Genomic DNA, 12,675 nt, shown 5'->3' on the forward strand with positions numbered 1-12,675 from the left:
AGTTTCCAGCCAATCCAGGATTGATGGACTGACCTTAACCCAAGCTGTGCAGAAAATCTTCTTGCCTAACCTCATAAATGCCTTTATGGATGAAAGATCACCAATATTTACACAAAAGTGTACATTATATAACAAAAGTAATGTTATACGATTTATCGGATAAAAGTGATAGTATGTGTGTGATGGTCAAATCTCCATATACTGTACATTTTGCGGTATAGCATACATTAGAAGCACAGGATTGTTTAATAGGACACAGAGCGTGGTGTGGAGTGTGATGGGTCAGAGATTATAGTAATAAAATTGATGGCTTGAGAACAAAGACTCTTCTCAACATTATTATTATTTTTTTTCCTATCAGATTTGGCCAAACAGCAGCACATAAAGAAAACCACCTGGCCTACAGTACACTTTTCAGGAAAAAGTTCATGATGTTCTGACTTTGGTATTTTAATACAAAGATTGTATTTTCCCCTAGAAGCTGTTGTTGGTAGCTGCCGACAGACAAAGTTATTCAGGCTTACTTAAACATAAGAGCAGACGGATAAGGGGAATGAGAAAGAGCTTGCGAGCCCAGAAATCTGCGAGACCGTAGGCACGGTGGACATGGGACGTCGGTTAGTACCGAGGGAGCCATGGCTGCAGGCAGCAAATCGATTACAAAACGAGCCGCACATGCGCGTACGCACACCCCAGAGACATTTCTCCAGGTTAGGAGGAGGTCAGAGTTTTCACTGCGTTTCATTCCTCATCCTAACGGCATGGGCGTGCAGAAGTGATGAGAGCAATAACACTGGAGAAAACTAGAATATATGACACTCATGATGTCTCTAGGATGTCAAAGTGTCCTCCCCAAAGGCAAGTGAATCTGTGCTATTATCACACTATGACATACATTCATATTTGGGCACGGACATGAAGGCAACAGTAGTTCAGAGAAATATATCTGAATCTAGGGTATGTCACTGAAACGTGAGCTTTGGAATAGACTGTATGAAATATTTAAAAGATGTCCACAGTCACACAGAGTGTGAACAATTTCTCAGGCACAGAATGATATAAAACAAGTATTTAAGGCAATAAACTAAAGGTGGATAGCTCTCTCATTTGTCTATTAATAAATATTAGCCATAAATGTATTATAAGTACAGCCGTTTCCAAAAGTTTTAAAAATGACACAAATATTACATTCAAAATCTGTGTTTTTAGATATTTTTGTCAGATATTACTATGTCATACTGAAGCATAATTATAATCATTTTATGAACGTCAAAGGCTTTGATGATAATTGCATTTAGATTATGAGTCAATATTTGCACCCAATGTTTTGACCCTTCTTTTTTTAAGATCTCTGAAATTCGCCCTGGCATGCAAGTAATCAACTTCTGCGCCACATCCTGTGACTGATTGCACTGCACATTCTTGCTGGGAGTTTGTTAGAATTTGTGGGGTTTTGTTTGTCCACCCACCTTTTAAGGATTGACCACAAGTTTATGGAATTAAGGTCTGGGGGAGTTTCCTGGTCATGGACCCAAAATTTCAATGTTTTGTTCCCCACCACTTAGGTTTCACTTTTACCCTATGGCGAGGTGCTTCATTATGCTGGAAAAGGCATAATTTGTCAGCAAACTGTTCTTGGATAGTTGGGAGAAGTTGCTCCTGGAGGTTTTTTCCTTTCCTCATTCCTTATTCACGGCTGTGTTCTTAGGCAAAATTGTGAGTAAGTCCAATCCGTTACATGAGAAGCGACCTCGCTTTACTGTTGGCATGACACAGGACTGATAACAGCGCTCAGTATCCGATAAAAGGGTTTAAGCTCCACCAGCTTGACAGTCAAATTGTCAATATCCTTAAAAACCTTTTTTTCTATATAGAAAGTAATCAAAGACATGCAAAATGATGTGTGATGCAGTTTTTTGTACGTAATTCTCTGTTTTCTACATAAAATCCCATGTAGAAGGCTTTATTGCCAAAAATATCTGTAAAAACTAAATTTATATGAGAAAAGTTAATATACTGAATTCACGGCAATAGGAACGTTCTTGTGCAGGGTCTCTCAACGCTTTAAATTCTTCATGCTATGGATTTCACAATGTTGGAAAACCTTTCATTGAGATTTTGGTCCATGGTTGCATCATGCAACTCCTATTTTTTTTTTTAGGTGCACTTGAAAAAAAGAGGTAAATCTCCCAGCATACCACATCCCAAAGGTCTTCGATCGTTTCAGATCCAGATCCAGTGAACTAGAGAGGCCAATGAAGGACACTGAAATCATCGTCATGTTCTGTTCAGGATGGATTTTGCTTTGCATTATGGTCACCATTCTGAAAATCCAAAGAGATCAGCAGTTACAGGAATATTTAAACCAGCTTGTCTGGCAATGGCAATCATGCCACAAAGATCACATTTTTCTCCCATTCTCGTGGTGAAGCTGAGTATCTGCATGGTTTTATTAACTGCACAACCATTATGACTTATGCATTAACATGTACTGTACAAAATGCTATTCAGACCTACTTTTTGTAATCGAATTCAATTTTGTATATCTTAATGCATATGTCCTAATGATATACGTCTTTTTTTTTTAAATTGGTATAATTTTTTGTATAAAGCTTACTTTTTCACTATCTTATTTTTTGGCTTCATTAAGCGTGCAAATGTACGTCTAGTTCCAGTGGAAAAGAAATGGTAAATCTTATATATATAAATGGTAAGCCTTGGGTGCATTCAGTATATACAACTTAAATACAACTTAAAACTTAAAAAGTTTTTAGGCATGAAAATATTCCATCTGTCTTTCCCAGGCCTTTGTTAAACTCTGATATTCTTACAGGCTCCTTCCACACGTAAACAAACGAAATTCCCCTTAGAAAGTTCTCGGACGCTCTCGTTTTTTTTTTTTTTCCTGCAGCTTCTTTTTTGAACATGCCCAAATGTGAAGTAAGTCAGCCCTACGACACTACCACTGTTCACCGCCCACCACCGTGTCATATCTCAGATCTGTACTAATCTTTCTGCATGTTAGAATCAGCAGAGGTTTATTTCCTCAGATAGATGTGAGGAGACTTGCAGAACTCATTATCACAGTTTCTGCTAGACAGCTGGAGATGTGGAAGGGCTTAACAAGGAACCTGCTGGAGAGCACACAAGCGCGCACACACACACACACACACACACACACACACACACACATACTGTACACACACACACACACACACACTCTTTTTCCCTTCTTAGCGTGCTGTCTGAAAGAATAAGCTAAAAGTTAGAAAAGCATTTTTCAACTAGTTTATAGTGACTCTCTATCTTCCCTCTCTCTCTGTGTCTCAAGCTAGAGAATTGCTTAATAGGCTGGTCATTAAAATCTAATTGGATTTAATATTAAGTAACAGCAGAACATTTTATTGATCCCATATACCCTCCTACACAAACACTCCTCAGCATTTTAGTAGTCTATTAATGTCACAAATCCAACCAATATTCATCACAGTAGTAGAAGGTAGTTAATTTACAGAACAGATTCACTCTGGATAATTGCATAACGGCCATCACCTGTTTTTATATAGGATGTTTATCAGTGGCTAAAGAATTGAGGTGGAACAGTGGTGTAGTGGTTAGCATTGTGGCCCTCGAACCTCCCGGGTTCAATTTCCACCACAGGTCTGAGTGCAGGGTGTTTGCATGTTCTCACCGTGCTTGGTGGGTTTCCTCCAGGAACTCCGGTTTCCTCCAACAGTCTAAAGGCATGCAGATTAGCCTATCTCACATTCATGATGGTTCACATTCATAATTACAAGTGACTTTTATCTGTCCTCCGAAAGTGCATTCAAACAGCCCTAAAAACATCTGATCTCAATCAGGTAATCAGGTCAAAAATCTGAATTGAATCCCTCCAGATTCGTAATGTGAACTCGTTCCTGATTTATTTTTATTTTTTCCGGTTTCAGGTTATTATCTGTATAAATAAAAGTAAGGTTTTGTCTGTACATTGGTCAGAACTTTCAATAATATTGTAGCGTTTTTACGCACATTTCACACGTCACACACCCACACACACAAACAGGGCCGAAGCCACTAACCCAAACACCTTTCCCCATCATGGTGAACACACCGACATTCCCGCAAGGCATGCTGGTCGTCAGCCGCCGCCCCGCCCACGCCACACTGCCCCCACCCGAGCTGTGACCGTCCCTGGTCACCATAACGAACTTTGTTTTGGAGGCGTGGAGGCGTGGAGGCGGTCGGCGCTGGCGGTGGGAACGCCGGCGTCCTTTGGCAGGTGAGGGATGAACGCGAACGTAGTCCTGAGGCGGTCCGGCCTCCACAGAGTTCAATGTTTCCCCGGCGTGCGGCTGGCAAGGCGCAAGACGGTCCCGGTGGAGCAAAACTCGTGCCCGCCCCGCCAACCGCACCCGGTAGATGACATCGGAGAGCCGAGCTATTACCGTACAGGGGCCCACCCAGTGAGACACACGCACAGCCGAGAGCCCCCTCCTTCTCCTTCCGGAGGAACACACCCACACCTGCTCGCCAGCAGCAAAATCTCGCCCCTGGCTGTGAGTGTCCACGCCCATTCGCTCCATAGGTGCCCCCACCCGAAAGTCTTGCAGCGGAGCCCGCGAGCGCTGGGTGGGGCCCTTCTGCCTGGCGATGAGCGGTTCACAGTTCTGTGAGGCCGGCGGAGCGACTGCGGCTGACGCAGTAACGCGGCTGCACGCTGGCTCGGACGGCTGATCACCACCGGAGAGCCTGGAGGACTGCACGGGGGAAACGTCCTGCGTCGAGGGTTCTACGTCGCGACGGCACTCCACTTGCTCGCAGTACCGGCCACGCGCTTTGCTGCCCGGCCGGCGAGGTAAAGCGCCGGTGTTAGCGCGCAGACTTTTCCCTCGGTCTGCTACTGGAAGTTCCGCCCCCCGGGTGTGTGCTGCTAACCTGTCCGGCTGTGGTTTGGGTCCGAGCAACCTGGCTACCCCGAAGTTACCACGCAGAGTTCCGCTGCACAAGTTCAGCACCGCACCCCATCTATCCAAAATATCCAACCGCAAAATGCAGTCCTCCTCGACATTCCCCACAACGAACCAGTGGGAATAAGTCCGTCCACCCACCTGGACTCGCACTGTGCGACACGCCCTTACCTTCACGCAGCCCCCAGCAACGGTGCGGATGCTGAAGGCAGGATCAGGCCGTCGGCGAACACACTTGCTTTGCTTCCGCTACTCGGCGGCCCGCTTGGATTTTCAGAAGGTCCTCCGTTTTGCGCTCGAACCCATTACTCTCCATCCCACTTCGGACACCAATGTAGCGTTTTTACGCCGGGAAAAATGCTGGAGAGATGAGTGAGCTTATTTGCTGCCCAATGCAATGGCTGGGAGTACTTTATTTAGCACACAGCGGGTATGGCATGAGCAGCACCTTCACTCAGGAGCCTACATCCAATTCAGCGTCAGCCTGAACTGGAGTACATTTCACACGTCACACACCCACACACACAAACAGGGCCGAAGCCACCAACCCAAACACCTTTCCCCATCATGGTGAACACACCGACATTCCCGCAAGGCATGCTGGTCGTCAGCCGCCGCCCCGCCCACGCCACAATATCTTTAAGTCTCATACACAGTCTCAGAACATTTTCTGTTTGTCTGTATGTCTGTATGTCTGTCCAGTCGGATTATGTAACAGCATTAGGCAAAACTGGCCAGGCAGAATGTAATGAAACGTTTGCAGTCCTTAGGTCATTGACTAAAGTTAAATCTGCAGCATGAATGTCACTCACAGGATTCACGAAGCTATATTTGGGGCATAACGGGAATTCAGCCTTAGAGTCACTTTTTATAATAATATATGTATTTCTATCTACTGTACATCAATCACCAATGCTGCTGTGCTTACAGTAGTTTCACAAAACTGCAACACAGTCCGCCATGTTAGCACTCAAAATATTTTCAAAAGGTTTAAATCACAGCTGAAACTGACTGTTATAGGTTTCAACTTGTAGCACCCTTAATCCACCTTCAAGACTTCCTTCACTAGGACAAACCAAAGAATGTGAGACGATACCTATTAAAGTTTGTGACACAACTTGTGTTATCACTTTGATTGCTGTGACCGGATGATCCAAAGCACTGCTGCATGTCTGCTCTTCAATCACCCAGATCGTGCACCTCTCATGCCTCAATTCATCACACCCCACTGGGTCCCTGTTGAAAGTTCAAGTCCTTGAGACTAGCCTACAGAGAAACTGATGGCATTTCTAGTCTGGAGTCTGGTGATACTATCATTAGACGGTATCAGGTATAATCACAGTTCCATGATGGTGCAATAACTTTTCTAATGTTGTTCTTTCTATTCTTCAACCATGTGCAGGAATCTTTTTTTTTTTATCTTTTGAGAAAACACATTAACTTCTGTGACTTATTTATACAGGTGTCTCTACTAGTCTAACTGCTGTAAGCAAGTCTTAAATCGAGATTCTGCACCTCAGAATGATTAACACCATCATCATCAGCACCATCCACAGATGGGTGAAGGTCTAAATAAAGAGTGCCAGGGAAATCGGTCATGATGCAAGGCTTTGTGGTTTCTCTTTAACATGATGTGTTTTAATTGTCATATTAACATGAAATGTAAGGAAATTTTGACTTCCTGAAAAACCATTAATTTTATGAATAAAATTTAATTAACTAGTCAATTTGATTGACTTTAAGTCATAAGATTTGCATGGACTACTGCACTTTTATATACAGGATTTACAACTGAATTCCTCACAAATTCCTCATTCAGAGTGACTTACAATATAGTCATGGTTTGTAGTCTCTATCAAAAACCTCTCATGCTATTTTACTAGGACAGGCTCGACCATCAAGGACATTTTGTGTAACCCCGTTTTTTATATGAGAGTCGGTTAAGTCAAATCAAAACCATTGCTTGTGCAGAATAAGAAAACAACTCCATTTATTTCTCTATATAATCCCCTGGTACACCAATCCCACTTATCCTGCTTCATGTCTGAAACGCTTGCCTCCCAGGAACTCCCAAACATGGGAAAAGGCTTGGAGTGAGATCAGGACTCTCAGTGATGTGGCAACAACTCCTAGGCAAGTTATTATTAGTCACCTACAGTAGGATCATCATTCAAGGATGTATGGCTCACTTCAAATTCAATTCAAATGTTTTAATACAGCTAAAAGTCTCCTTATCGCATAAGTAAATGTCAGCCTACTGTACTCCATCATTCAAGAGAAATTTCATCACAAGTCCCAGTTTGACTTGAACACTCATAATTTATAAAAATAATAAATGATGCAACCACACTGATTAGGAAATTTCATTATGACAGAAGAAATGCTGCCAGAGGACAGACGGAAGACTTAACCCACATGAAAGAAAGGATGAAAGCTGGCTTATAAATCAGTTCCTTTTTTCATGTCATCTTCTTTTAATATTGTGAAACACTCCAGCTCCCCAGCAGGGACACTTTAATTTTTTTTTTTTAAATAATAGTTTTCTTTTGTTTCCTTATGCATGATCACCTGGATACACTGTAGCACTCTTTAGCTTTTTCATATCATCTGTTCTGCCTTAGATTCGATTTAGGTCCCAAATACACTACTGTATGCAAGAAACCGTACTCTATGTCTTAATATTATCCCACTTTAGCCATTATTGTTTACAGGTTCAGTAGTGTAGTCTCCTGGTACACTTATGCCACTTATCCGCTTCAGGTCTGAAATGCTGGCCTCCCAGGAACTCCTGAAATTACCCAAACATGGGGGAAAGGCCATGGCCAAAAGTTTTGAGAAATATTAATTTTCATGAAGTCGGCTGCTTCAGTGTTTTTAGATCAGTTTGTCTGATGTTATTATGGTTTACTGAAGTAATACAGGCATTTTATACTGTAAGTGTCAAAGGCTTTTATTTACCGTTACATAAAGTTTATGCAAAGAGTTAATATTTGCAGTCTTGTTCTTTTTCAAGACCTCTGCAATTCATCTTGTCAAATAATGTCTGGACCACCACATCCTGACTGATGGAAGCCCATTCTTGCATGATCCATTGTTGGAGTTTGTCAGAATCTGTGGGTTTTGGTTACTTTACCCACCTCTTGAGGATTGACCACAAGTTCTCAATGGGATTAAGGTCTGTCCATGGACCCAGAATGTTGATGTTCCCTGACTTTGCCTTATGGTATGGTGCTATGTCATGCCAGAAAAGGTACTGTTTATTACCATCATTAAAAGGATTTCATAGGTGTAGAACGTGTTTATTGACAATTACATTAAGATCATGCAAATGGTCAAATTTTACAATGTTGACTCCAATGATTGGTGTTTGTCAGAATATGGGGGGTTTTGTTTGTCCACCCAACTCTTCATGAATATCCTCTAAGCTCTGAGGAGTTTCCTGGCCATGGATCCAGGATTTCAAATATTTTGCTTCTTGAGCAAGGTGCTCCATCAAGCTGGAAAAGGCATCGTTCATCACCAAACTGTTCTTGGATGGTTGGGAGAAGTTGCTCTCAGAGGATGCTTTTGTTCCATTCTGTATTCATTGCTATGTTCTTAGACAAAATTGTCAGCAGTGTTGGGTGACGTTACTTTTTAAAGTAACTTATTACATTACAAAATGACTGTCATTAAAAAGTAATCAGTTACATTACAGCATTACATTACTGTCTGATAAAAGTAACTAGCAACATTAATATACAGTCCTAGTTTTCCTTCCTATCTTTTTCTTTCCTTTTTTGGCTCTCTACATAATTTCCATTTTAGTATATTATTCTTTTCCTCTATAGCCCGCTCTGACTTTGTTCACAATCTCCTTTCTCCTTTCAGTCTCCTTTCTGTCTCCCGCCTGCCGTCTCCTTTTAAAAAAAAGATCGCTGACTCCCTCGCTCCCTGTCTCCCTCACTCCATTTTCATTTCATTTTTCCATATATATTTATATTACCTCCTCTCTCTCTCTCTATGTCATTGTCATCATTTTCTCTCTTTCTTTCTTTCTCTCAAAATTATAAATAAATAGCATGTCTAGGTCTACTTAAAAGAAGTAGACTTGATGGCAGGTAATGTTCTATGATGGCATATTAGTTCGCTTTGTATGGTGATGATCTGATGAGGTGCACAATCATTTATTTATTCATTCGATTTTGATGTAAGCTTGTTTTATGAAAAATGTTCTGTATGCATTAAATCATTTTGTACCGCACTTGAAGGAAAAATTTTAATCTACCCCTTGCTCACATTCCAGTTAAAAGGATTTTACTGTGCAACCTTGCCTTTAAGTGTCCTATATACAGTACATAAAAGTTACTTCACTTAATTGATACCCACAATTTTCCAGAAATTCCTCTAAAGATAGACAGTAGTTCAAGCAATAGTACAATTCCTCCTACAGTCCAAAGACATGCACCAGGGTGTACCCCGCCTCGTGCCGAAAGTCTTCTGGGATAGGATTCAGGCCTTGTGACCCTGTATCAGAATATGCGGTATAGAAATTGAATAAACGTATGCATGAATAATATTAACATTGGAACGATAAAAAGCTAATTGGTATTTTACCTAGAAACTGCAATGCAATGAAAACTGCATTTTTTAGTGTTATGGTCCTTCCATGTCTAAAAATGTTACACTACACAATTTTGACACTGGAGACTCCTTCCAAAGAAACGCTGAATAAATGTCCTTTTAGTTTAACCTCACTTACACATCATTTATCTGGTATACAGGATGCAGGGGAGACTTAGGGCACACCCTGGATGGGATGCCATTCCATCACACACACACACTACAGACAATCTTCATGACTTTGGACTGTGTGAGGAAAACGGAGTACCCGGAGGGAACCTACCTAGCTCAAGGAGAGCACGCAAACTCCATGCACATAGACCCAAGGCGGGAATCAAACCCAGATCCTAAAGGTGCAAGATGACAGCACTAACCGTTAAGCCACTGTGCCACCTTTGGTTCATTCCCGTTATAGTAAATGTTCACCATACCGGTCCCTGTTTCAGCTGTTTCTATAGAATCAATATCTCACTATAAACCTTTGATTTTCCTTGCAACTCAAACTATTGTCAAAGTCGCTGTTCTAAAAGACTAACCATTTTCGAAGTGACATGGTATAAATGTCTTTAATGCACTCCATTTAAAAAAAAAATTATATTCTATTTTTGGGAAGAGCTCTCAGAACAGCGTACTGTAGACAGAGCTGACATGATGGTTAAAACGGAGGTGACCTGACCTTTGTCTCTCCCTTTAGAGCAATCCGGCAGAGAGGAGGACGGAGAATGAAATGACACATTTTCAGGGTGATTAACTCATTTTCCCCACACCTCAAAGAGAAGGTCTGAGACGAGGTTTGCTGTCTGATCCGCGGCCAGATTGACGCAATACAAGCTCCAATTATCACCAGCTACAGTGTGGTGTTGCTATGAATCCTGCTATTAGCCAAACAACACATCAGCGCCGTATCCAGAGAGCTATGAAGCTAATGGGCTAAGAGGCCACAAAGGCTTCACCCTGCAAATAGTTTTCCGCTCAATGAAAGAAGATGATTGTCCTGAAAGGACAGAACGGGAGCAAACGCGGCTGGCGCTGTAAAGCGTTTTACAGATAAACTGATATTTGTGTGTCTTTGGTCCGGTATTGGCTCCATGCAGACTAGCACTCAGATATTCTGTACACGGTCTTTACAATTCAAGAGGTCTTGATGGCTTTAATACTGTACGTCCTGAAGATGTCCCTTATAGGTCTCTAGTCCTTAATATATCTGCGTGTACAGTGGGTCAGTTTGGTTTGCATTGCTTTGGTTTACACGTGTTCTTCAGGATGAGCTACGGATGCTTATTTTTAGCCCTATTAAATCTCAGAATATGAGTATTATAAGGTGTCCATTTCCCCTCACCGCAGCTCCGAGAATGGCTTTTAATAAAGCACACGACCTCATGCGTTATAGTTTCTACACTAACAGCTAATTGAGCGTCAGACTCTCCGCGATCTTAGCGGAATGATAATAACCGGATTAAACGCAGCGCTATTTAACAAAGAAGAAAGAAAAGCACACAATCATTGATATGATGTAAGTTTTCTCTAAGGAGATTTAACGTTTAACACTTTATAACATTCAGATGCAAAGCTGGTCTTTAGGATCGAGCACTTTGTAGCTTCTGAGCAACGTGACAAGCTGCACGGCTCGTCTTATTAATTTTACGCCAGAGGGGAATAAAAAAGAAAAAAAAAGAAAAGGTGGCACACAACCTTTTATAGCAGCTATAATGGACTGAAAGTCACCTGTTTTGAGGTTATCTATCAGCATTAAATGTAAGTATAGAAGATCAAAAGAATGGACTTACACTCATACAATATTTTGGGTCACTCTGAGTGGTGTAGTGGTTAGTACCATGGCCATGCACCTCCAGGGTCTGGGTTCGATTCCTGCCTCGGGTCCAAAGACCTGCTAATTTCCCAGAGCGTTTCCAAATTTTCCAAAGTGTGTGCTCTGCGATGGATTGGCACCCTGTCCTCATGCCCTAAGTCTCCTGGGATAGGCTCCAGGCACCCATGATCCTGTATATTAAAACCTACCCCCAGAGATTTAGGTGGGGTACACCCTGGACAAAAAGCCAATCTATTTTAGGGCACACACACACACACACACACACACACACACTATGGGCAACTTGGGAACACCAATCTAGAGAGGAAACCCACCAAACACAGGGAATATTTTAGGAGAAGAACATTCAACTTCCCACCGGGGCGGGAATCAAACCTGGCTGGGGAATCGAACCCAGATCCTGGAGGTGCAAGGCAGAAGTGCAAGACATCACTGTTTGGTCTGTATGGAAACCAAGTATACACATATATTTTCTCATATTTTAAATATATCTAGAGTATATGCAAAAAAAAAATAAAAAATACAGCACACTTTTTACTAAACATGTAAAAACCGTGTGTTCTCTTATTGCAGGTTGGTATACACAGCTCATAAAACAAGACTACAGCTGTCTCCTCTCTCTCTCACTCCGGGTGTCAGGGAAAGACAGCTAGTCAGAGAGTGAGACTGAGACAGAAAGACAGAACATGTCGCTGTCAAACGCTTCTGGAAGTCGTTAAAGTATTTAAAGCAGAAAAAGTAGCGGAACAGAAAAGCACCGCACCTTTTAAACACATCCATGCCGTACCACTGCGGTTACCATAGAAACTGCTTTTAATGTGCCGAGATGGTTCTGTAGAAATCCGTAAATGAGTGACAATCTGCACTGGGATTTTTTTTCTTTCTTTTTTTTTCCCCTTCCTTACTCCTCTTCTACTTCTTCTTTTTTTTTTTGAGTTTCATTAGCAACTTGCACTTTTTAATCCTCAAATCTGAAATAAACAAAGAACTATTACAGAAGCAAGTTAGTAAAGAGTTGAGGACTTGAGAACTACGGAACGATTTTTAAAGAAACTCGTCTTTCTTTTTGATGAGGGCTTTATGACGGGAGAAGACATTTCATGCATTTTTCAAAACCAGATCTCCAAGGGGAAAAAAGAGGAAGAAAAAAAAAAGCTTAGGCTTTAAATGTGCTGTTGCTTCATCCTGTATGCGGCTGATATCCGATTCCTGTCCAATATGATGCGAATAAGTAAGTCATGATAAAAACCCCAGAGTAAAGCTCCAAAATGTGTG

This window comes from Clarias gariepinus, chromosome 20 (genome assembly GCF_024256425.1).
Source record: "Clarias gariepinus isolate MV-2021 ecotype Netherlands chromosome 20, CGAR_prim_01v2, whole genome shotgun sequence".
NCBI classification, from domain to species: domain Eukaryota; kingdom Metazoa; phylum Chordata; class Actinopteri; order Siluriformes; family Clariidae; genus Clarias; species Clarias gariepinus.